Consider the following 25,972-nt stretch of genomic DNA (forward strand, 5'->3'; position numbering starts at 1 on the left):
AAGATGAGGTACTATTGAGGTACTATTACAGTTACAGATGGAGTCAGGATGAGGAAAAACATGTGTTTCTGCACAAAATCCAGTTTTAGGTTTTGATTTGAAAGCGTGTCCTTCATCATACCTGTGTGCTTGATTTGTATTTAAAGCCAGTAATGAGCATTTATTCTGCTTTAGTGATGAAGATAAATGAGTCCTGATCGCTGGGCGTCTCAATTACTGCTCTATGAATTTCATCTCAGTACGATTTGCTGTGATCAAACCTGCAGTCAAACTTTAATGAGCTCCGAGGCGTCGGGCGAGCGCGCCCTCAAAGGAAAAACACTGAAAACTTTATTTATTTTTGATTTCAGGCAGTTTGATGTTTCTTTCAGAGATCTGACGCAGCAGCAGCAGCAGCAGCAGCAGCAGCAGCATCCGCTCACGCACCAACGTTTTCAGGCTACAGTTTATCTAAAAAAAGAAAGAGAGAGAAAAATCCATGAAATATTACGTTTTATAGTTTTGGTTTTGCTTTTTATTTGGAGAGATTAGTTGAACAAACTTCAGTTCCTGCAGCAGAGCTTTCTGCTATAAACACCGATAATAACTGCGCTTCATCCTGTGAAGCTGGAGTTGCTCATGGAAGATTACGTATTTCCTTAATTGTTTAATTTCAGTCAATAATTGGGATTTTTCTGATCACCTTGAGCTTTTTGTGATGTCTTCTTTTCACAGTATCCTGATGTTTCACAGAGCAAACGATTAATCGAACAATCAACGATGAGAAAAGCGTCAGTTTCAGCCCTTTTTCTGCCCACATCTGACCAATAATTAGCCACCACTGCTAACAGCGATGCACTCGACTACAACTCCCATGAGGCTTTGAGATTATTATTATTATTATTACAAGACTGTTGTTGTTTTATTTTGGTTGAAATAACAAGAGTTTCATTAGAAAATGAGACGATCCGGCACGATAATCGACGTTCATGTGTCTGACAACACGTCCAGAAAATCTACAAGTATGTTTCACGTTTTCGGAAGAGAACAGAAACATGGCGGGCAGAAAAACACTGAGACAGAGGCGCCAACAGGACCGAAGCTAGTTTCAAAAGGGAGACGAGAGACGCTTGGCGTCTTCGGATGGGACAGAATGGGATATTTTAAGGTGTCTTGGTGAGCTGATGCCGACAAAAAATCAAATGTCATGTTCTCACTTTGCGATCCGACGCTGCAGACTTGAGACTCGCTGTCTGAAAGCTGGATGAAGTCAGACATTCTCAGGACGGCCGCCACCACACAGCTGTGTCATAATGGTCTCCCAGCATCCACCGAGTCTGCTGACATTATGAGAGCGAGGCAGGCGGTCTGACAGTCCGTCGATAGCAAAGACTCTCCTCGCCGCTGTCTGCTCTGCTCTACACGCCTCATGTGGATTTCACAGCTCGATGAGGTGTTTTTCCTCCTTTCTCCTCAGAATTCTTCCAGTCGTTTTCGTATTCGCGTCGCATCGGCTGCAGCCGGCGTTAAGGAGCCTTTGATTTCTCATCCCTGAGCTGGTTGACATTTATTTCAAAAACACTTGACATTTGAAAATGGGCTCCCTGTGTGAGCGCTGTGTGTGTGCACTTGTAACCCCCTGTCCTCACACGCGCACACACACACACACACACACACACCAGCCGGGGCCATTAGCAGCCTTTGTGCAGAGCGGCTGGTTGGTCGGACAGTCTGCTGTTTTAAAAAAGTCTGACTCAGTTTGGGTTTCAGCTGTGAGTGAAGCAAAGCGTCAGTCTGCCAATAAATCATTGGAGTCTGAGTCACTGAGAGAAACACAGCAGCGCTGGTCAAAGAGACGTCCAAACCAGCTCAGGGAAGGTTTCTTTTCTTTCACTGATTTTTGAATGTTTTAAAATACGGCGGTCTGAAACACATGCGAACACAACTCTTCCTGTTTTAGCTCACACCAACACATAAGACCTCAGACTGGATTCCATTTTTGTCTTTTGACTGTTCAAAGTACAAATTTTGCAAATGTAAATTACACCAATGGAGCTGCCAAGAGGCGGCCTGACCGGCCTCCGCTCGCTCCTGACCCAATCAGATGATCAATCACATCAACTGTAAAATAAGAGACCAAAGTCTGTTAGTATGAGATTCCTTAACTCTCGCGTTGACATCGTTTCCTGTGTGATAGAAATGCTGAAATTCTTTCTGGCCTTTGGTTTGACAGATTTCTGAGGGCGTCACTGTGACACTGCGTCGCGTTAGCTATCGTTCTGTCTCATTCTCAAAGCATCACCCATCCAACCTGCGCATCCACGTTAGCAGTGTTGTGCAGCTGCTGTCCGGCTCAGTGTGACTCCGGTGGTTGTGCATTATGCATGATTTGATTGGCTGAATCGAGATGAGGTCACCATCGACGCAGACAGACGCACTCTGTGGAATTAATGCAACACAAGAAGGAGCCGTCAGGAAACCCAGAAATATGAAATTCAATGTTCGTTTCAAGAGATGTGATTGTTATTCAGACTTTTAATGGCAGTACTGTGCGTGTGCGCGTGTGCGTGAAAGCACACTTCATCCCTCACCCATGCTGGCCGACCTTCATCCGTCTTCGTCCTGCAGCAGCGTGTTGGACAGCTCTGAAATGAAATCTGTTGTTTCTGAATTCACTTTGATCAGTTTGTCAAACGAGTCGCCGTCTGGACGTCGCACAGTCCCACAACATGTCCTCAGTCAGTCTTCTAATGAGGGGACGATGCTTTTCTTTGTCCTTCGTCGCTGAAGCGGGAAGGACGACGCCGAGGACGGACAGACAGCTGTGTGGCAGAGAAGCCGCAGGTTCAAACCCTGAAATACTGTTTGTGTATCCAGAAACTGGAGACGTCCTGAAGCAGCACTCAGCTGTACTGTGCATCAGTCTGGATTAAAATGATCTTACAGATCGACTGAACGAGCTGTCAATCAATACAGACAAGAAACAACACGCTGGGCAGCTTTGCTTTGCCGATCAATGCTCTGTCAGCGTTTGTGTGGACTCTTTCTTGGTACGGGACCAGAAACTTCCTGGAGTCTCTGGTTGCCTGGTGTCAGGTCACAGGTTGTCATTTGTCATTTTTGATTGGTTGCGAGTATCAAGGGGGTGGGGCTTTCCCTTTTATCAATGCACCAGTTTTCCCACCTCAGTCAAGAGGGAAAAAATTAATATTTCTGAATATTTGTTAAGAATTAGGCAGAAGTGGACCCGACCACCCGAGCTCATTGTCTTGAAACCAAGGCATTCAGTTATGTCGTGGCCTGTCAGGACCTCACAGAGCCACAAGACTTAGAGATAATTAAATCCTCGACACGTCAAACAAATCACTTCATCAGCACCTCCTGCGACAAATGACACTGAAACATGACTTTGTTGGTATACACTTGATGGAAGTGACAATTTCCACTAACATGTCCCTTCAGCTCAGTCAAAGCCAGATGCTTCACCTTAACAGGTAGCAGCAGGTGTTTCCTGTGCTGGGTTTCACCTCTCAGGCTGCTACAGGCCACCTGCCCTCGTGTTGAGGGCTGCGTGCACGGCTCAGTGGTCTTTGTATTAAGATGCAAAACATACAAATACAGCAGTATCCATCAGAGAGTATTATCCATAAAGATAACTACAGATGATCTTAGATCATCACAGCGCACTTCATTTACAGTCCTTCATTGTGCCTGCGAGACAAACTGAAGGAACTGTGTTTCCAGCAGATCTAATCACTGTGGAGCAATAGCAAAACACATCACAGTCTAATGAATTCTGCACATTTAACTCACAGTTATTGAATGCAAAAGAGCGGGAAGACTGCTCTTTGTTTCAGTTGTGTTTGTAATAAAAAGGCTTGGATGGTGAAGTGATAATAAACTGATCCAGAAATAGAGTCTGTAGCATGTAAGGAAAGCAGCGAGCAGAGGTTAACACTTGGCGAGGCGTTAGCGCGTTAGCACGTGTTGTCACTCAGGGTTAGCCTCTGAAACAGGAACCCTGAGTGTGACACCTGAGCTGGGTGTTAACAGGATATTCCAAGATAAGACACAGTAAGATACCCACTGTGAGCTGAAAGACGTCAAAATGAGGTTTCACTCCCACCCAGGAGGGAGAATTCAGGGCAGAGCAGCACGGAGACAGACCAGTGAGACGGACACAGATATGATGATCGTTCATCACAGAGAGGACAGAAAGTAGAGAAACCGTCCCTCAGCAGAGGAGGACGTCTGTGACACCACTTATCCCCACCTGCAACGCCGTCCTCCCCTCCCCAGAGGCTTAACAACCAATCACAGTTGGCCTCATGACAACCTTAATGACTATCGTCCACGCAGCCAGCCGCGCCCAGGTGGTACCAATGACCCCACAGAGGTTGGACACCTGGGACTCCCCACCGGCCAGTTAGAGCCGAAGCAGCTCACTCAAACAGCTTGTTGAAGTTCAGGTGAAGCAGATGCTGTGTGGTCAGTCCCCAGAAAGGACGGTGAGGGGACGCCACAGGTGAAAGACCCTGACACCAGATCTCTGGTTATCTCGCCATCCTGGCTGTGGGCACGTTAGCATGCTAACAGCTTTCATTGATTTCAACACATCTTCATTTCATAGGCTTGGAGGAGAGGAGTGTTCCTGTTTTGAAAAATGGCATTTCAGAGGATGTAATTATGTGTGAGTCAGAAAATAAAGCAGCGTGACCTTCAGGCGGTAATCGTCCATGACGGATAGCATTTTGGAGAGACAGTGTTAAGACGCTGTAAGTTCAGGCTAACGCTGACAGGAATGTTATTTTTAAAAGGCATATTGTGAGAAATCTGGTAAATGTCATGAAAGTCCCAAAACAAAACAGGATGCAAGAGAAGTGCAGTTGGCAAACTGGCCAATGAGGGAGGATTAAGAGTGTCTGATTGCAAAGCCTCTCGAGGAAAATCTGTGATTTGTGATGTTGGACGAAATGAATAAAACTGACTTTAATCGTTAATACTTTACGACAGTTCGCTGAGATCACACAAACTGCAGCGTGGTCCTCTCTCGTTTCTCTTCTCAGCATCGCTGATATTGTCTGTTTGCCACAGGAATGAGGAAAAAGCCATCAGCCTCGGTGGTATAGCTGCACGATTACATAATCACTTTGATATCATAAAGGCATTGCAGCGAAGAGTTTACCCTCAGGGCCAAACAAACCAGCATTTCACAGCACACGCCCGCCGTCTGGAAACCCTCCGCGGACTCGTCCCGGAGCCTCGCGAAGGCTTCCCTCCTCCCGCAGCTTCAATCAGTCTGTGACACCATCAGAACAAACCACCGACCTCCAGCCCGCCGGCGCCAACCTGGAACCACGTCCTGCTTTTTCTTACAGCTGTGGCAAACGCGCCCGAGGCCCCGAGAGCTTCCATTTCTGACTTGAGGACGAAAAACGGCATCTTGAATTATGTCAGAGGAGGAGATGAGGCTGAGAGCTGCAGGGGGAAAGCCAAGCGTGGTTTGTTTCTGTATGTTGGTGTGAGGTCACGTCCTGAGGAGGAGGAGGAGGAGAGGATGTGTGTCGCTGCTGCTGCTCGCCGTCGGGTCTCTCGACTGCTGAGAGAAGCTGCTCTCTGTATCGTCTTCACACGTGACACGTTTCCAAATATAAGAACAACAGCAGCAAAAAGGCGGCAACATTAAATGAGAGCAGTTTCGAAACAGTTCACGTGTGCAGAGTTTAGACATGCAGGTCGTTGTTTCTGCTCTGTTCATTAAGAAAGGCGCACCCAGAGAGGCGACGGCGGGCTAGCAGCTACGTTTGCTAACGAGACACCTACAGATCCAGAACGTATGCCTTTGCATTAACATTGTCTGGTTATCACATTCAGCACATACATAGAGTATTTACCGCTGTGCAGCCTGATGTGCTGATGAGCCTGGACATCGTTCCTTGTGGCCAAAGGTGCTGCTACACTAGGAATAAAAATATAAAGTAAAATAAAATAGGATTCGAACAGAAGTCTAAAAATAAACACTGTAATGAGCAGAATAGTTCACTGACATGCTCGTATCTAAAGTGACATGAGCGTGTTGAACAATGGAGTGAAGATAAAGACAATAGCTTGTTGTGATTGTCAGCTGGAAGCTAACAGCGAGGGCTGCGGCGAATAGTTTGAAGCTTCATTAATTACGCTGACATTCGAACGCTTATCGCAGCTTTGCAGAGTGTTGAGACGCCGGCGGACGGAGGAGAACCGGGCGCTGGACGTGCACCGTGCTGCTCGCTGGACAGGAAACGTACTTTACTTCACGAACGTACGGCGAGGACAGGCGAACTCTGGGCCTGCCGCTGCTCGCTAGCTTACAGCTATGTTCAGTGTTCTGCTGATTGGGGTGAATAGAGAGAAGAGACAATGTCAGTTCACACAAAAACACACAGATCGCAGAAGTACAGAGAAACGATGCACCACCGTCTGATGCCTCGTCTTCCTCTTTGCCACAGAGCTCCACCGTCTGATGCCTCGTCTTCCTCTTTGCCACAGAGCTCCACCGTCTGATGCCTCGTCTTCCTCTTTGCCACAGAGCTCCACTGTCGTCCAAAAACTATTCAAAACTCGTCAATGAGCCACAGCGTTACACACGTCCCCTCACTGCTGTCATCGCTGTCCTATCTACGAGATATTTTTGTAAATATAACATAATAAATAATATAATAAATCTATGAAACCAGTGTTGTCGGTTGTTTGAAGTTAAATTCAGACGGAGGGCAGGAAGTGAAACCTGAGAGAAAGAAGAAAATCAGATCATCTGCGAACAACCAACTCTCCAACTCTCGTCTTCTTCTCCATGTGTACGCGCGCGCGCACGCACGCTCACACACACACACACACACACACACACACACACACACACACACACACACACACACACACACACACACACCTCTCATACTGTTTACTTAAGTCACTTTTGGACACGTAGACTTCCATTTACTTCCTGGAGACAGACCTTAACCCCATACCTCAAAATCAACCTGTTCCCAACTGGACACACCTTTACACACACACACACACACTCACACTCACACACACACACACACACACACACACACACACAGTGTAGTGACTCACTAATCCCTCTGTAAACAACGCACCCTCCCACTAACCGCCGTGACACCTGGGTCACCATGATGACCTGGTGCCCTTCTGCTTCATCATCCTCTTTTCTTTCTCCACTGATGAGTCACACATTCCTCCAATCAAAGTGCCGCCCTCTCACATGTCTTCTTCTTCTTCTTCTTCTTCTTCTTCTTCTTCTTCTTCTTCTTCTTCTTCTTCTTCTTCTTCTGTTGCACCTGCGGCACAGCTGCTTCTCAGACAGGATCAACACTGAGCGCTCCGTCTGTGGGCGGATGCTCTCCGGCGGCCTCGCTGCTGCTGTTTGCATCAGTCTTCATCCAGCCGCTCTGCTCACTGGTGGGCAGCAGCAACACCCCTCTCCGACACACACACACACACACACACACACACACACACACACACACACACACACACACACACACACACACACACACACACACACACACACTTCTCGAAGCTGGTTGAGCCGCCACGCGCCATCTGCTCCCATCAGGAGGAGGTGATTGATGCGCCGCCCGTATAAAAGCTGCAGGGATGACTCATCGACTCCCCGCCGTGTTGCTGGTGCAGTGAGAAAGTGTGTGTGAGTGTGTGTTGTTTAAGACGCACATCACTTTCTCCTCCTCCTCCTCCTCCACACCTCACCTCTCTACTCCTCTACCTCTTCAAACCGTCCCGACCTTCTGATCAGCGTCTTATTGATCGGCTGATGGAGCTGATACCTGAGTCAGGTGAGTGATCGGGAGAGTTTTCACACTTTCAAAGTTTCTCTCCCATCAACGACTGAACCCCTAAAACTCACCAAAGTTACGCATTTTGAATATTTTCCCATTAAAAATGTCTCGGCTGTTTTACATTCAGGGTGCGCAGACCTGTGGACATACGCAGCTCCCACCTGTCACCACCCACCCCTCACAGAGACCTGCTCACCTTTGAAGTGCTGGAGGAAAACCTCCCACCTGCTGTCTGCACTTGACTTATCTAACCTGATCTCGCTGATGTTGTATCAGCAGCTTACGAGGACGACCTTCATCAGCGGTGTCGTCTACCTGATGCACAGGTGGACGCCGTGAACCCGTTCAGAAGCCCCACGATTCCAAAAAACACTTTAATATGCACAAAGATACACAACAATATGGTTTTTGTGACAGAACCACAAAAACAGGTTAGTTTGAGAGCAAACTAAACAAACGTGAGCAGTAATGATGATGTGTTAAATGAAGAGTTCAGCTTTTGCACCTCAGCGACATTAAAAAGTATCAGATGTACTTTAATCACCTGGTTTAACGCACCACCCGGCAAACATGCTAAGTGACGCACATCAAACACACCCAGGATGCTAAACGCTAAAATTTACACCTGATGGAGCCTCCAGGGTTGAGAAGGACAGAGAGGACTGGTTATACTGGGACAGAGCGGCTGAGAGGACTGGTTATACTGGGACAGAGAGAGAGAGTTAAAATGGTGCACATGGCGGCGTCCTGAAACCAAAGGAGCGTCATCGCTGGCCGGCTCTGTTGTCCCTCATGAGACTCTTCTCGCCCTCTGAAGCCTTAGATCAGTCCATCGATACGAGGGGTCGCTCTGTGGAGCTCTGGCTCGATTGATTTTCTTCCTGTTTACATCGAGCTGTGCTACGGTAGCCTCGTAGGACAAATGACATATAGCCATTACCTCGACATTAGCCACTGTTAGCCCCACTGATCCAGCGGACAGCAATCTTTAAGCATTACGCAGAAAATGCCATTATTTTATTATGTTTCTGAAAAAGGTGAACAGAAGGACATTAATGTTGAATTTAAACATTTGCATTGCAGACGTCATGTTTCCATACGCAGCCTCGTAAAGAGCTGCTCCACAGCTCTTTCGGATCACTTGACAGCCGTTTGGTAATAGAGATTCATGGAGCCGCGGCCCCTGAAGCGTGCCGGTGATTATACATATTTACACTTTTGGGGCCCTGAGTAAATTGTTGTCAGGGGACTCAGAATTACAAATAGCATCTCTAGACTTATCAGACATCTTTTCAGCTGAACGTCATCATTATCATGTGGAAAAACAAACTAACCTGCAGGGAGAAAAGTGCAGAGTCTGAACGCAGCGAGCAGCTGCATTTCTTAGCGCCTCTCTTCCTCCTCTGTCTTTAATTTGTCTCCCAGATGTATTTTCATATCTGAAAGCAGCGGCCCCGGTAGCCTCGCATTGTGCCGTCGCCTCTGAATGCTGAGCTGTGATCAAATTCCTCATTGAGATGCAGATGAAGGGCCGACCTGCTTCAGGCTCAGATCGTGGCTTTGGAGGCAGCCGCCAGGATTGTTTGTTCTCCCTCCATGATTTGAGCTCATCACGAGCAGAGACTAACAGGATCTCCTCCCCCTGCTTTTCACGGGCAGCTGTGCAGCCACTTTACCTCTCAGTGGCCTCATTGTGGCGAGTGAACCTGTGTTAAACCACACTCAGTGGAAGTGCACAATGGTGTTGGTACATAATCTCTCTGATACAAAGCAAACTCACCACACTGAACGGAGGCATTCACACTTCTCAATGCACAATACCGCATATTCGCTTTCATTCAGCACATGTAAATGCGCTCTCTTGTAAAATTAGAGGTCTTCGCAGGTCCCCTCTGTTCCTTGTGCGAGAAACCAGGAAACAAGATGCACCAGGTCCAAATTATATTCAGTCCAGCACTGTGGAAAGAGAGAGCTGCAACACTCCCACAGTTTACTCCAAACATTTACTCATTTAGCGTCAGCGTTTCTAAAGCTCGCTGGTTCGTCCGTGAAATTGCTGCATTTTAACGCTTTAGCTGATCCGTCATGAGTCTACTCAATACAGCGATTCCATGTAACCAGTTTAAGTTTTTCAGTTCACTAGCTACCATAACCAGGTGTTCGCTGGATGACATTTATCTGAAATTAATTGCAGTTATTGGCGTTCGCTGTTCATCTTTGGTTATTAGATTTGCTGTTAAACGAATGGCCAACGAATGGTAGCTAGCTCAACTGCACAATATGGTTAGCTAAAGGTAGTGACTGAATTAAAGTGCGTCAGCGTCCCATCGTTACGCTCTGTGAAGAATACGCGCCAAGTGTGTTTTCCACGGACGACGCGTCAACCTGCACGGAGCAGATCGAGCCGGACAGGAAGTCAGACACGGTAACACTCTGTGAAGACTCCTGATCCCTCGTCAACAATAAGCACAATCAAAACAGAAGAAAGAAATCGTCTTCAGAAACCAGCTTCAGTGACGAATGAACCCAACGTATCTCTGCAGTCACATTGTCCTCATCTGGCCGTGGAGACCGACGGCTTTCTGCAGAGTTCCTGAAACCCATCAGATGTAGCTGCATGCTGTCCGCTATCTCTGTTGACTTATCTGGTTTTATTTGCATGGAGGGAGTTTTAATTAGAGGTTACACCAAGTGTGAAGCAAATAAAAGCCCCACAATGCCCCGGCTGACGGGGTGTGACGGCGGATAACTTTTTAACGTGTGCGGGTGACATTAAAATGCTGGACAGTGAGGAAAGGCTTGTGAGGGACAATAGATTGTTCACTGTGGCGTATAATTACCACAAAAAAAGACGACAACAGAAGAATACTGAACCCACCGGGTGAAAGGAGACGGAAGCTAGCGGTGATTAGCATTAGCATGGCTAATGCGCAGAACAAAGGAGCGCAGGCTTTGGAATAGATGAGGAAAGAGCGGCGAGCGAGGCGAGTTGGCGAATGTTTAATGATGGGTTAAGGTGTCCCCCCAACCCACCACTGATGGAGAGAGTTTCCTGCATGTTGCTGAGACGCTGCATAACCAGATCAAAGTGTAATAAGTAGAATTTTTACGAGATTAGCTTTAAACTTCTTCCGATGGCCCACTGGAAAAGACGATCCTGCTCAGTCATTGCAGTACCAGGGTCCAAACCTTTAGTCCCTGGTCCAAAAACCTAAAAGAGGCCCAATGGGAAAGAGACCCAAGGACAGGCAGAGACTGTTCAAAATAAACTGAGGATGATCTAAAATGTATTTGACAACAGATCCAGACAGAGAGGAGCCATGAATCAGCAACAGACGCCTTTCACTGAGGAGGTGGATCAGCTGACACACAGACCGAAGCCTCTGAGGCTGGACTGAGAGAAACCACAAAGACCTGCAACTGGAAGGCATCGCTGTCACAAAACTGTTTTTTTTTTGTACTACGGGGCGGCATCAACGTCAGAAACGCTCAAATCCTACAACCAGTACACTTCAAAAGCATGACACGCAGACAAGGCGGGGGTTAAAATTCACTGTGCCAAAAATGCTGCGAGATGCGGCGAGTCTGAAGCAGGTCGCATTCACAAACCGGATCAGGCTGGAAACAGGCTCGGACACTGTGGCAAAGGACAGGGTTGGTTTATTTACCTGGACGAGGGAATGGAAAGAACGGAACGCAGGAGGTCAGGTAGGTACAGGAAACAGGTGAGCGCACCAGTGAGGGCGCTCCTGCTGGTCACATAGAGAATTACAGGGTTGAACTGACAGGTGAGTTAGCGACTTGCAGACAAACAGAGACGGAAATGATGCAAAAAACTGAATCCGATTCGTCCGGTGAGGGAACATGAAGAAGGATCAAACCTCTCTGAATGCCAGCGAGTTCTCTCTAACCTCTTTGCTTTTACATTGTGTTGTGAACATTGCGTTCTTGAACCTGCAGCGGCGTACGCCGATGCGTCCGGCGGCCTCTCAGACTCAAGAATTCCCCATTCACCCGGATGGGCACACAGGCGCCATTGATTGCACTTTGCGGCGCCGGTTTGTTGGAAGGGAAAACGGACATAAATGGCTCTGAGGGCCTTTGAAAGGGGAACGTATGCCCTCTTTTGAAGATGAGAAGCCGTTTTGTGGCGCATGCACACCATTAGCCTGGCACAAAGGAGAGCCCTCATGGCCGAGCGCTCGTCCTATACATAGGAAAAGAGTCTGAGGAGCAGCGCTGCGAGGGCATGAATGTGATGCTACAGGCCATTTGTCGAGCAGCAGAGACCGTCAACAGGGAATGACACAGATACTCTACAGCAGCTGCTGAAAGGACTGTGTTTGAATGGCATCAGATCGAGGACATTTAACATTATTGAAGAATGAAAAGTGACACTAATGATATATTTTGACCAATCAAAGAACGAGACACGCTTACCTTTGATTGGAGAAACAGTCCAAATCTCTTATTTTGAGGCGTCCTTGAGCACATCAGAGTGTTGTCAGCGTGCCTGTGCTGCTCTGGATGCTCATGTCAGCCGCTTCACGTCACGCTACACCTGAATTATGACTATAAATACCTCACATCAGCACAACATTTCAGCAAGCTCTCTGTACATGAATCATGTTATTCCCAAAGCGAGCGTCTTATCGCTCGCTAACAGATGTCCCGGCCTCGAACACGTCTCGCAGAGTGAAGCGTTTAACCTTTCTCAGATTGACTAGCTGCAAACAGCCGCTGTCATCTTTAAGGGGGAATTGTCTTTAGTTTGTCTGGACGCGAACGTCTCGGCCCGGGCGCTCCTCATCGTCTCTCTGATAAGACGGCCGCGGACGGAGACGCTTGTTTTGACACCTCATGACTTCCCCGCGCCCTCGCGAGCTGGAGGGAGGCCACCGCTAATTAGAAAAGTGGCGCCATTTATAGCAGGCGAGAACATTTTACACATTTAGATCACACCTCTGCTCGCGGGCCTCGCCAAAGCCTCGATAATTAACAAGATGAGCGAAAGACAAAAGCCGATCTGAGAAAGAAAGAAATATTTTCTGCTGACGCTTTGGTGAAAACGTGAGCTTTTCTCTGAGTCACATGGTTATTTATGCACTGTGGGAAGCTGTCTCTGACTCAGACATATGATTCAAACTGTGATTGATGTGACTTAAAGTCTTGATCTGATGTCTGCGAGCCGTTCCTGCTGAGTCAAACCTCCCGCTGTTGCGTTGGACTCTTAATGACCTCTTTTGACCTTTTTAGGATTTCGTGCACTCTGTGTTCTTGACAGCTTCATTGCCGCCGGCTTTCAAAGCAGAGATCAGCTTTCACCTGAGCACAGCCGTCACCAGTGAATGAAAAGATTCTCTCACCTGTTGAAGGCACCTGCGGAGTCTTTGACCACCGCCAGCAGCACGGATCAATGTTTGTAACACATCAAGGTTCAAGGTTCAGCTTTCCTGGATTGCACAGCAGAGGACTGCATGACGAAATGTGAGCGTGACGACGTGCACACAAACGCACCAACACTCAAATCTTTAAGATCGAACGGAATAAAAACAGTGAAACTGAAGGAAGTGATGAAATCAGTGAAAGAGATGCAAACTTTGACAAATGATTGGGCTATTATCATCGTATGAATGTCTTTTTAGTGTAATTAGAAGCTCATTATGGCGGTAAAATGAATACACACCATCACATGTCTGTGGAGTCCGTTCCAGCTCAGCCCTCTGATGTACCTGTCCAGGTGTCACTCGACGGACTGTCACGCGTTTCTTTCACCGTGGAGGTTTTAGCGCTGGTCTCCATCAAGGAGATTAGCTCCTGAATCATCACAGTTCCTTTGACCTTTGACCTCTGCACTGTTAGATGTTGATAATGCTGCTAATCTGTCTGGAGTCTCAGCAAAGAGAAAATAAGTCACAAAGAGGAGCAGATTGTCTCCTCTGCTTCTGTTTACGAGAGGAAAGAGGACACTCACACAGGCGCACACACACACTCACACACACACTCACACTCACACAGGCGCACACACACACTCACACACACACGCACACACGCACACGCGCACACACTCACACACACACTCACACACACACTCCCTCCCTCCCCCAGGTCAAGCCTCCTGAATCAGTATTATCACATCTGGCCCAGCGCTCAGCAAATCCCCTCCATATTTTTTCAAGTTAGTGTGAGAATGAATGAGAAGACGATTAGTGAGCATAAGCCACCGTGTGTGTGTGTGTGTGTGTGTGTGTGCGTGTGTGTGTGTGTGCGTGTGTGTGTGCGTGCGTGCGTGTGTGTGTGCGTGCGTGCGTGCGTGTGATGGCACGCAGGCTGAGATCATGCTAGCTGAAGCACGGCAGCTCGCCAGCAGCAGCAGCTCGTCCTGCTCTGCTTTGCATGGAGACAAAAAGAAAAATGAAAAACAGGAAACCGAATGAAAGCTCTGTCTCTGTCTCTGTCTCTGTCTCTGTCTCTGTGTCTGTCTCTGTGTCTGTCTCTGTGTCTGTCTCTGTGTCTGTGTCTGTGTCTGTGTCTGTGTCTGTGTCTGTGTCTGTCTCTGTGTCTGTCTATGTGTCTCTGTCTCTGTGTCTGTCTCTGTCTCTGTGTCTGTGTCTGTCTCTGTCTCTGTGTCTGTGTCTGTGTCTGTGTCTGTGTCTGTGTCTGTCTCTGTCTATGTGTCTCTGTCTCTGTGTCTGTCTCTGTCTCTGTGTCTGTCTCTGTGTCTGTCTATGTGTCTCTGTCTCTGTGTCTGTCTCTGTGTCTGTGTCTGTGTCTGTGTCTGTGTCTGTCTCTGTCTCTGTGTCTGTGTCTGTGTCTGTGTCTGTGTCTGTCTCTGTGTCTGTGTCTGTCTCTGTGTCTGTGTCTGTGTCTGTCTCTGTCTCTGTCTCTGTGTCTGTCCCTGTCTCTGTATCTGTCCCTGTCTCTCTGTGTCTGTCTCTGTCTCTGTGTCTGTGTCTGTCACTGTGTCTCTGTCTCTCTGTCTGTCTCTGTGTCTGTCTCTGTGTCCCTGTCTCTGTGTCTCTCTGTCTCTGTGTCTCTGTGTCTGTCACTGTGTCTCTGTCTCTCTGTCTGTCTCTGTGTCTCTGTCTCTGTGTCTGTCACTGTGTCTCTGTCTCTGTCTCTGTCTGAAACGACACAGCTGCTCAGCGACATCCGTCATCTTCACCGAGCAGAGCTGCAGAGGACGTCGAGTCAAACGAGAGCTTGTCCATACAAGTCGCTGCATTAAAGGATGATCCTGTTTATTACAACTTGGGATTTTTGGTTGATTTGCATATTTTCCATCAGTGTTAACGACCGAACACTCACATGGAAACATGGCTGCCTCCGTGAAACAACACGAGGAATGAGACGATTGGACAAAAACAGTTCAATCCTTCTTAAAAAGCACCAAGGACAGACGTTTCTGAATGAGCTGAATTTAAATTGCATGAATATTTGTGTGAGATGCATTAAAGGAACTGGAGCATGGAGCCCACCTCTTCCTTCCTCCTTTGAGTCTTTCTCTGGCAGAGCCGACTCTCTGCACACATGATGGACATGTTTACTGACAGCCCTTCAAGACGATGATGTTCAGAAAAATGTCTTCACCGTCTCACAGCTGTTTCTTTTGTCAGGATCGTGTATGGGGAAAGTCTTCTGGAGTCATGTGACCTGCTACAGGAGCTTTTCTGTGGTCAAAACTGCCTCACAGCCTCTCAGGGGCTCGACGGTAACGACGCCGTCTTCAGGTGTCACAGCAGGAAAAGGTGTCCCTAACGATGTCATTGTTCTGTTCAAGTGTCCCTGAAAGCCTGCGTGACGGTGAGCCAGCACGCACATATCAGAACCCTGAAACTGAAGCAGCTAAATGGAATTCAGCCATCATTCATCTCACTATTTGCACCGGTGACGTGTAGAAATATCTGCGATGAAAAAGGCCTGTTAGCTTTGCTGCTAATGTGCTCTTGGACAAACACGGGGACACATCGTGGGTGGTGCTCTGAATTGTTTAATGATCTCTGAAAGCAAACATCCACCTGCTGAAAAGTGCACCGCTAACGTCAGTCTTCAGGCGACATAGCTGAGAAGCTAGCCAGCTACGGCACTCCACCCAGCTGACACGCTGACGTGCAAATGTTGATCAGTCAGTTCAGATGCTAAATGCTCTGGTCTCCATTGGTCTGCTACTGCAACAGTCAGCCTTTAGCTTGTGAGCTAAAGCTACCTGCAGACGCACAGTTCTACATGCTAACGAGGCTAAAGACGCATTTCTGATATGAACACATCACATAAAACATGAGATTGTGTTTCTAATTTCAGTTGGATGCAGGAAACGACAGAAAGAAAACATTTTAAAATCATATTGACTGAACAGGAAACACCGAATCCTCATTTCAGTTTCCTCACCGCACACAGATCAATTTTTCAATTCAATTTTATTTGTATAGCGCCAAATCACAACAGAAGTTGTCTCAGGACACTTTCCATATAGAGCTGGTACAGACCAAGCTCTTTATCTACAAAGAAACCAACAATTCAGAGTTATTACCTCTCAGGTGCTGACGTTTGTTGTTGTTTGTGTCTTCTTGTTTACCTGTCTGCCTCTGGGAAATAATCTGCTGCTTATAAAAAGTGTGTGGACTTTCAGAGCATCAGCGCACCTCTTCATCTGACCCGTCGTTGCTGGTTTATCTCCGCTCGGCCTCCACCCGTCAGCAGTAAACGCTCCACATTCGGCCGTCTGAGGCTGTTTTTAGCCCCGTCCTTGTGTAGTCTAAATAAAAACCACGGGTCATCAGATATTCTCTGAGGAAGATCAACGGCTTTGTGGAGCTTCATTTAACCTCCCATTGTGTGAGCACTTTGTGTGTGTGTGTGTGTGTGTGTGTGTGTGTGTGTGTGTGTGTGTGTGTGTGTGCGTGTGCGTGTGCGTGTGTGTGTGTGTGCGTGTGCGTGTGTGTGTGGGTTTAAAGGGATGAGGGCTGGAGTGATAACATGCGTTTAATAAAGACGTCACCTCGCACTTGTTCTGCATCAACATCACCTCTTATCGCTTCATAAAATATGGAAATTGAGCTGTTTTTTAATTAAAATCCCGTCCCAGTGGAGGAAAAGCAGAATATCTGACTGATCATCAGAGTAGTTATTGGTTGTAGTCTTATGAAATAAGGTGGAGACATTTATGGTGCGACAAAGTATTTGTGCATGAAGCAATGCATTAGTTATTATTATTATTGTTCTTGGGGTGAACTCGTGACACTCGAGCTTTTGAGAAACGAGTCTTAAACTGTGCAGAGTGTTCGAGCACAGGTTCAACCTGTGTGAAGCTGCTGTGTTCAGTGCTACGCTGAGCTGGATGGGACGTTAACGAGATGCGATCTGTGATAACTGCCTCTGGTGGATGTCGGTTTAAGTCCTCCAGGTGCTCTTCAGGTCTTTGCTTGCACACAGATGTCGCCAACAACTTAACTTTCATCCCAGTAAAAGCAAAAAAGAGGCGAGCGTGTGAGCAGTTCTGCTTGTGCTGCAGGTTTCAGTCCATTTCAGCTGGAAATGAGAACAAAGCTGCTATAAGTGAGACAACTCGCCTCCTCTGTCGCTTTGTCTTCTCTGTTTTTTCAAAGCTGCGTACCGTAACCGTGATGTGAAAAAGCACTTTTCCATTTACAAGCTGTGTCTGCAGAAACTATGAATCTCAGTGTCCCTGAAAGCACCAACATGGAGGACTTTCAGAACCACACCGCTTCTTAAATGGACCGAGAAGAAATGAATAATCATTTTAAATGAGTTAAGATGGAAAATGTCCTTTTGTAGAGGAGATACACTCTAACAACCTCTCCCTGCAGCTCTCATGAAGGAAGCAGCTAACAAAATCAAGATGTAAGACTATACAGTGTGTGTGTGTGCGTGTGTGTGTGTGTGTGTGCGTGTGTGTGCGCGCGTCCACCAAGATAAGACGCCAAGGTTACCGCTCTGTCCTGCCTGCTGATCAGCCAATGATCCGCCACAGCATCGATAAACAGCAAGACACACGAGAGCGTTCGACTCAATTATTCATCACTGAACTCTTTTGTCTCCAGTTAGCGGATCAATAGCTGCTATAATCGGCTTTCCAATGAAGGAAAGGAGCACACCACGTTACATATTATGTTCCCTTCATTATGTTTGTGCTGCGGATGCTTCATGTGAGGGAGGGGGGCCGTCCTGTCAGCTGTCTGACAACCTGACCGGTGAATATATTCTAAATGTGGCGTTCACTTCAACTGAAATCGACTTTTTCAGTGTCTAAAACGTGTTTTTCTTCTGCCCCTCGTTCAACCCCACTTTAAAAATCTGGACTGTTGCTTTAATGGTGGAGTTCCTCGTCGTCTAATACCAAGTTAATCCAACAAATACGCTCTATTGGACATTTACGGTTGGCTGAAGAGCAATTTTCCCATTGACCTTAAACACACCGCCTGCAAATTTAATATGTTCAGCAGTTCAGCTACAATAAATTAAAGCATTTTATGAGCAGAGTTTCCTTGATTTTATCTCAAGGAGCCACAGGCGGCTCGTTACTGGCTTCTGCTAACATAACAGACCAACAGCCTGTCAGATGATCGGACGCCGGTCTCACGTCCAGACCACCACAACACAGACGTCGTGTTTCTTTGTGAGTTCTGCACAGCCGTGAGGAAAAACAAATGCACAGGGATTCATTTTTTTTCACTGGGATGATGCGTTCAAATGTGCGTTAGCATGTCTGATGTGTTTCCATTCACATACCATGTAAAGGTGGACGCACCGTGCTCGTCTTCTCCACAGCTCTCAGACGTGCACACCAGTTAGCTTGTTGTGCTAACCTCTGTGCATGTAGTTAACAGCCTGAAAGATAAAAGGTTCCAGGTGGAACCTTTGCTCCTGAGCTCTGGTTCCTCATCAGGTGCATCAGTCCGCAGACCGGAGCGACCCCCCACACCGCGACAGTTCAGCATGAAACCATTACAGCCCTGCCTCGGCGTGCTGGGATCGAACTGACGCAGTCTGCTTTGGAGAATATTCCTCCTCTTTGTCTCGCCTCTTTTATCTTTCCACCATTTCAACATTTAGCACAAGATTGTGCCCAAAGCTTCCCAAACGTCCTCAGCCTGGACAAGCCTGTTAATAGTTTTACTTGTGGGGCCAACATTTCCTCAGGCACAGGGAATTTAATCCGATATATACGGCCCCGATACTCTCCACCCCTCCCTCCCTCTCTGCACTATTTTCCACTAGATTTGCTAAAGTCTCCTCTCTATAAGCTGATGATCCGTTTGCTTAATAAAACTCCAGAGAATGATACTTGGGCGCACTTAAGCTTCTTAACCGAGATCCCTGTTTGCAAGCACGACCTTAAAATGTAGAATATGTGTGCTGTTCATAGTTTGGAGGGGAAAGTCCTGACAGTGAGATTTCAGCCGCACAGATTGTTTTCTTATGTAAAGATTTGTGATTTTTAAGGTCGATAAAAACCGTCTCGAGCTCAGAAGACGAGCTGACATCATGCTCACCCAGCCAACACTCCTTATAATTGAATCAACTGGCCCACAAACAGACGCTGAGCGTCCCTGGAACGCACCTCCACCTGCCGGCATGCACAGGGTGTGAGAGGAGGGGGAGGCTGCGCGGCTGCCAGAACAGCTGCTGACGCTTCCTCTGAGCAGCGTGCGTGAGAATAAACTCAAAACACAACAATAAACACAACACGTTTGTGTGTATTTCTCGCCCTCCTCTCGATGGTGTGAACAAGTCACGGCTGCAAGGTGCTGCTCTGTTTCCTGTGAGCCAATCAGAGGCAGAGTAGGGTGGGTCATGCCTTCGCCATCCTGGGAAAAAAAAAGGCGTCCAGGATGTGTTCAGTGTAGCTCAGCGTTGGACTGGAAGCAGAGAGAAAGTGCTCGGCATCTCCACCGAACATGAAACACCAACAGCTGAAGTCCATCCAGACGTTTGTCAGCCGACAGACGGATGTCAAACCAAACACCCCCGCGCTGCTCAACATGTAGCTCCGATGCTAACTGCTGCTAAAATTCTCTCTCTATATAAATTCTATACATAATTCTATTCTATTCTAATTCTGACTAAAATATGAATAACATGCTCAGACTTTCAGTCGACTGAAACTTGACTAGAGAGAGTCTGAACGTGACTAAAACTAATAAAAACTAAAACGACAGCGTGACACAAAGACTAAAATTAAAACAGGCTGCTAAAACAACACTAGACTCTGAGGAGGTTTTACAAACACATCTGAGCCTTCACAGCGTAAATATTCATGGTACAGGGCTGCAGCCGACCACGTTTGTGGGCGGCGTTCTTCTTGAGAACCTCGTCGCTCGGCGATGTCCTCTGTTTGGGATGCTGTTGGATGTAACAGAACACAGAGACGCTGCATTACGCAGCTGTGTTTAACCGTCAGCCGCTGTGTTTAACTCCACGTTTGTGCTCTCGTCCCCTTCAGCTCTCAGTAATCAGTTTTCCTTTTTCAGTCGGCGACTGGATCCAATCTGAATGGCGGCGCGATGTTCCGGCGCCTTAATTCACCTGACCGAGGCGAACAAAGAACGAGCTCCCCTCAGGTCTCTTTATCTTTCCTACTTTTAATTGGGCCACTCGATCAAAGAGAGATGTCTTGCCAATGGAACACTGTGTCATTTTAATTTTCTCTCATTAGCTTTTAAATGACTTAGCGCTCCTGCGACAGGAGACCAGTCATTTTTAAGATGGAAATGAAAGAGCGGCTTGGGGGAGACGAGGAGAATAAAGAGGCTGAGCGGATCTGTGCCGTGCTGCTGATACCCAGGCTGCATATGGAAGATTTCTGACCTTTGACCTCTCAGGCGGGAAGCGCTGTGATGGGAAAAGATGAGGGTCTGGACTCTGAAAGTGGGGGATTATCGGGAGCAATTGCTCTGAGGGCTTTTAGCTTTTCATGGCAAACGGCAGCGAGAGAGCAGGAAGAAGAACACAAACTGTACGTCGCGAGAATCAAACCCCATCTTCGTCTCCACGCTGTCGACTCGCTTTGCCAAACGTGTTTGGGAAGGACACTTAATTGCTGACCAGATCACGTTCGCTGGCGCTGTTTCCTCCAATCGACGGAGTGCTGACGAATCCGTGCTGACTGACCTGTCGTACGATTGGTTTCAGACATGGAGGGCAGCGCGTTGTGCTAACATAAACGTCCGTATCACAATCCTACTTCCTGTAAAAGGATTATTACTTTCCCTCACTACAGTGGCCCTGACAGCTCATTTCACTGCAGCTCAACAAAACACATGCAAATAAACAAAACTCAGCAAACGAAGAAGACGCCATCACTGACTATATTCCAACAGCATTTCCAGATGGCCGACATCGATCACTTCACGAGTCAGAACGACGGCGACGGCGACGGCGACGACGAGGTGGAGGCGTCACCTGGAAACTGCTGCCGTCCACCTGGTTCAGGCTGTTTTCTAACTGCTGACGATGTTTCTTTGCTGTTCTGCAGCAGACAGCCGGCTTCCTCTCCACGTTTCTTCCTCTCGGAGGAGTTGTTCCTCCCCTCCATCACCCCACGGCCGCTGGACAGCAGGACAGCCCGAGCTGTAGAGATGTCCTGCACCAGCGTCTGATTTGCTCTCCGGGGACGGGTGTCTTAAGACAGTAACAGAAAATAAAGACGATCCTGTGAGTGTCAGTGGTTAAATGAGGCTCACTGAACAGGAAGTGTTTGAACGAACTATTTATTCTAAGAGCTCCATAACAGATTTCTTGAATGTCGGCCTGCGCGGGCGCTTTTATGAGGGTGTTAGCAGCCGTTACTGAAGGACAGTCCAAGATGTGTGAGACATTTTCCTTCTCAGACTGTGAAAAACACATCGACACGTCAAGCTAATGTTGAAGGTTTACAGAGGACCTCCTATAATAATAAACTTTATTGATTTAAGATCATTAAAAAACTGTAATCTAATCAATGTTGATCATTCAAAGTGAGAGGACGCTTCACGTGCTCTGCCAGCCCTCATTCATCCAGGCTTGACCTGTCTGTCCCCAGAAGCCGAGGAGAACAAACACACATTTAACGTCCACACCAGGTGTCCACACCAGGTCCACCACCGTCACCTGACATGTCCACAGTAAGAAAAGGACTTTACGGTCATCACGACTCCCTCACATCAACACACAAAGCGAACATACATCTGCAGCCCGAGCAGCAGGAAGGAGCACACTGGACAATTGATTGGACGGCTCACCGAACGACAGGTACAGGTAGGAAGAGCCTGTTGCTAGGCAACCCTAAATCCCAGGAGAACACGCATTCTTGCTTGAGACGTAACGAAACAGCTCAGATGAATCAAGAGCGTGAATTCTGAATAATTCTGGACAAACTTGAATAAATTAAAGGGAGGACGGAGTGAAGACGTGCTGATACACATCAAAGTCATCCACCAAACGTTCATCCATAAAAGTCTTTTAATCAATAAAAACAACAACACAAACATGTCGCACACATGAATACGTCACGTGACACATTTCTCCTCCTGCAGCTGATGAAATCTTTCTTCTTCTGCAGCTTCTGTGTCCTTTCCACGGCTGAAATGTGTCTCTGTTTCCTCTCCAGAAGAATCCAGAGTTTCTTTTCCGCTGACGATCGGATTAAGAGCTCCTCAAAAAACCCCAAATCCCTCAGTCCAAATCCGAGTTTGGAAAGCGAGACAAAGAGGACATTAATTCATCATCTCCCTCCTCCTGAAAACAGAGAAGAGCTGGACTCAGCAGCGAGGCCCCGGGCCCCTCGGCTCGCGTGGGCGCTGCTTTTCTTTTTTTAAAGCAAGCGTCTCCAGCGAAGAGGCCGAGGACGTGTCTGCGTCTCCTCACGCTGCAGGGGACGGAGAAAGCTCTTCTTCTGTTTCAGTGAAACGCTCTGCTCGCACCAAACAGATGCTATCAAACTTTTAACGCTCCAAACATCGAAAAGCTCTTTTCCTGCGTCGACCCAGTTTTTTTTTTTCTGCTCGTGTCCTGCTGGTTGGACTGAAGGGACACGAGTCCAGCTGCTCAGGGTGTCTCATTTTCTGCTCATTTCACATGAGAGTCAGATGTCAGGATGGAAATGAAGGAGTGTGTCAGGCTGAAGCTTCAGTGCTGCTGTGAAACACTCTTTCCATCATCCAATCACTTCCATTGATTCACTGGTCAATTATTCATTCAGGTTCTGTCCACTGATCAATGGTCCAATTATTTAGCACGACTTGTTTTGTTATTTCCTGTTTTATGTTTTCCATCTTTTATTTTACTTCTTGTGTTTTCCCTCATTTGTCTCGTCTGTCTTCCATTTGTCCCTCCTGTGTGTCACCTGTCCCTCCTTTGTGTCACCTGTCCCTCCTGTGTGTCACCTGTCACTCCTTTGTGTCACCTGTCACTCCTGTGTGTCACCTGTCCCTCCTGTGTGTCACCTGTCACTCCTGTGTGTCACCTGTCACTCCTTTGTGTCACCTGTCACTCCTTTGTGTCACCTGTCCCTCCTTTGTCTCATCTGTCCCTCCTGTGTCTCACCTGTCCCTCCTTTATGTCACCTGTCCCTCCTTTGTGTCTCTTCTGTCCCTCCTATGTGTCACCTGTCCCTCATTCGTCCTCTGGCCTCAGCCTGTCCGTCCATGTGTACCTTGTGTTTTCCTCTGCTCCTCGCCTGTTTCTGGATTTTTGGATTTTGCTCGTGTTTGTTGGATTATTTCTTGATTTGCTCTTTGCAGCTTCACCGTCCCTTTGAGCTTTTCCCCCTTTTCTCCCCTCTGTCAGTAAACATTGTCTGAACCTGCTGCTTTGGATTCTGCGTTTGGGTCAAAGTGTGACACAAACATCATTGACAAACAACACGATTCACATATTAAACTACATTAATATTTGCTAAAATCTCTCCAATTGGTGCCTGGCATGAGGTCTGGAAGCAGATCCAGGAGGCATCAGTTTAGCCAGCGTTCACACTAAACATGACCTGGTTCACATTCTCAGATTGATTTTCATTTCTGGATTATCAGACGCAGAGAAAGCTAAAATTCAACACGGTGCAAAGGTGTTAGAAGACAAACACAAAGAATGAATAAATCAGCCCAACAGTATTGATTACGTGATTTTTACTGGCTGAGATGTGTGACGTGAATGGTCCAGATCAAAGGAGCATCATCATAAGACTGTCCCCAGAGAGCTCATCACAGGCGATCGATCAGCACGTAGATATTCATGACGGGTCAGCAGCCGAAAACCCCGATTGATCCGCTCCAGCAGCAGGAAGACAACGAGAGGGTGTTTAAGTAAAAACCAATATCGTTTAGGCTCATTTACTGATGCGCGCCTGCTGATGGATGGACAGACCTTCAGCCATGAGCTCACAGATACGATCCTCTCCGGCTCGACGAGGCCGTCGGCGGCCGAATCTGCACTTTGTTCTGCTGCGGCGAGCAGGTGGCCGACTGTCAAGCAGACGAGGGCGACAGGCTGCACGGCCGAGAAGCGGGAAGACGGCTTCTTACGGCCTCTGCGTGGACATGAAGAAGCAAACACCGGTGTTTAACTTCTACACGGCGTCGATCGTCTACACACCCTTCCACGCTCCATCGATGGATGTCGAGCATTATAGAATATTAGTGTGTCGTGTTTTTAATACCGTGGATTATTGTCAAACTGCAGCTGATTCTGTTCTTTCCTCTGACAATATGCAGATTTGTGCAAACAGAAACAGATTATTGCTTCATTCCCGTGTAGACCCAGCGGATCCACGAACGTCTCGTTTCAGCTGCTCAAAGAAACGTCTCTGCGTAATCCAGGCAGATTACGCTCCACCGCCTAATTATGAAAACAATTTAGCAAACGCAGCTTCTTGGAGGCAGAGATGTTATCAGAGAGCGTCTCACCAACAGAGAACCCAGAGAGCAGGAAACCCTGGAGTCACATCAGAAAGAAGCTCTTGTTGGTGAATCAGAGGTGAAACCTGCAATGACTGATTTCTGCTGCTGAATCGAGCTGTGAACACGTCGTCGTGTCATCGCCGTCTGAGCCGTCAGCTGCTGGTCTGCACATCCAGAAGTCCTCACCGCGTGTCCGCTGGTTTCGGCCTCTCCGGCTCTTCAGCTGCAGCTGCGGTCGACGACGCGTGCGACCGGCGGCCGGTTGCGTTTGGATCATGAGCTCATTGTTGAGTGAACTTTGACCTCCAGCAGGTCATTACAGACCTTCATTTTCTCTCCATGTGCTTTGAATGTAGTTCGTACTTCAGAGTAAAGTGGCAGCATGACTGACCTCAGAGCAGCTTTGCCTTTAATTATTTAACCCTGAGTGTGAAGCTCATTTTGGTTATCGTCCCTGTGGATGGAGCTGGTTTACTGACGCTCGTTTGACTTAAAAATGTGGAAACAGTGAATGAAGGGTGGCAGAGAAACGATGCGTTCGAGGACCCGGTGTGAGCTCGTTAACATCCATCACACAGTTTCTATCTCCATGTTCTTCAGCTGGCTGCACAGCTGGAGGCAGGACCCCCCCAACGGGTCACAAACTGCACCTGGATACTGTGAGATGATTCACAGTGTGAGAAAGAAGGACAACATTTTGGGCTTGATCGCAAATGTTTGCATTTTCCACCTCAGCCCCATCATGTTTCCCACATCAGAGTTCAAGCTTCAGGCGTCCAGTCGAGCAACCTCTCGTCCAAATGTGGTCACTTTTAGCTGCGACCGCCATAATGTCAAACTCTAGGCTTCAAAATGGTCGTCAGTGGGTGACGTCACGCCGGTTCTTTCCGCCGTTTATTACCCCGTCCGTGGTGGGAGAGCGTGTCTGGTCGCATTACAGAGGAGAGTCGCATCACATCCTGAGCTTTAGGTGGAGATGATGCTCGCTGTGGTTCCTCCAGCTCGGGCGTTAAAGATGGATTAAAGACACACATGCTATCTGCAAAGTGAGATTAACGCTGTGGCTGACAGCGTGTATCTGTTCCCCTGCAGTAAATCTGCAGCGCACTCTCGGCCTCATCGATGCAGATCTGCCACATGATGTGCGCCGGCTGCAGGCGCTCCATCGCTGCTTCGCAGATTTACGGCGCGGATGTTTTGTTTTCGGCCTCCGTGTCACGTCCCGGCGTCCCATCCGTCACG

The sequence above is a fragment of the Chaetodon trifascialis genome, chromosome 11 (genome assembly GCF_039877785.1).
Source record: "Chaetodon trifascialis isolate fChaTrf1 chromosome 11, fChaTrf1.hap1, whole genome shotgun sequence".
NCBI lineage: Eukaryota > Metazoa > Chordata > Actinopteri > Chaetodontiformes > Chaetodontidae > Chaetodon > Chaetodon trifascialis.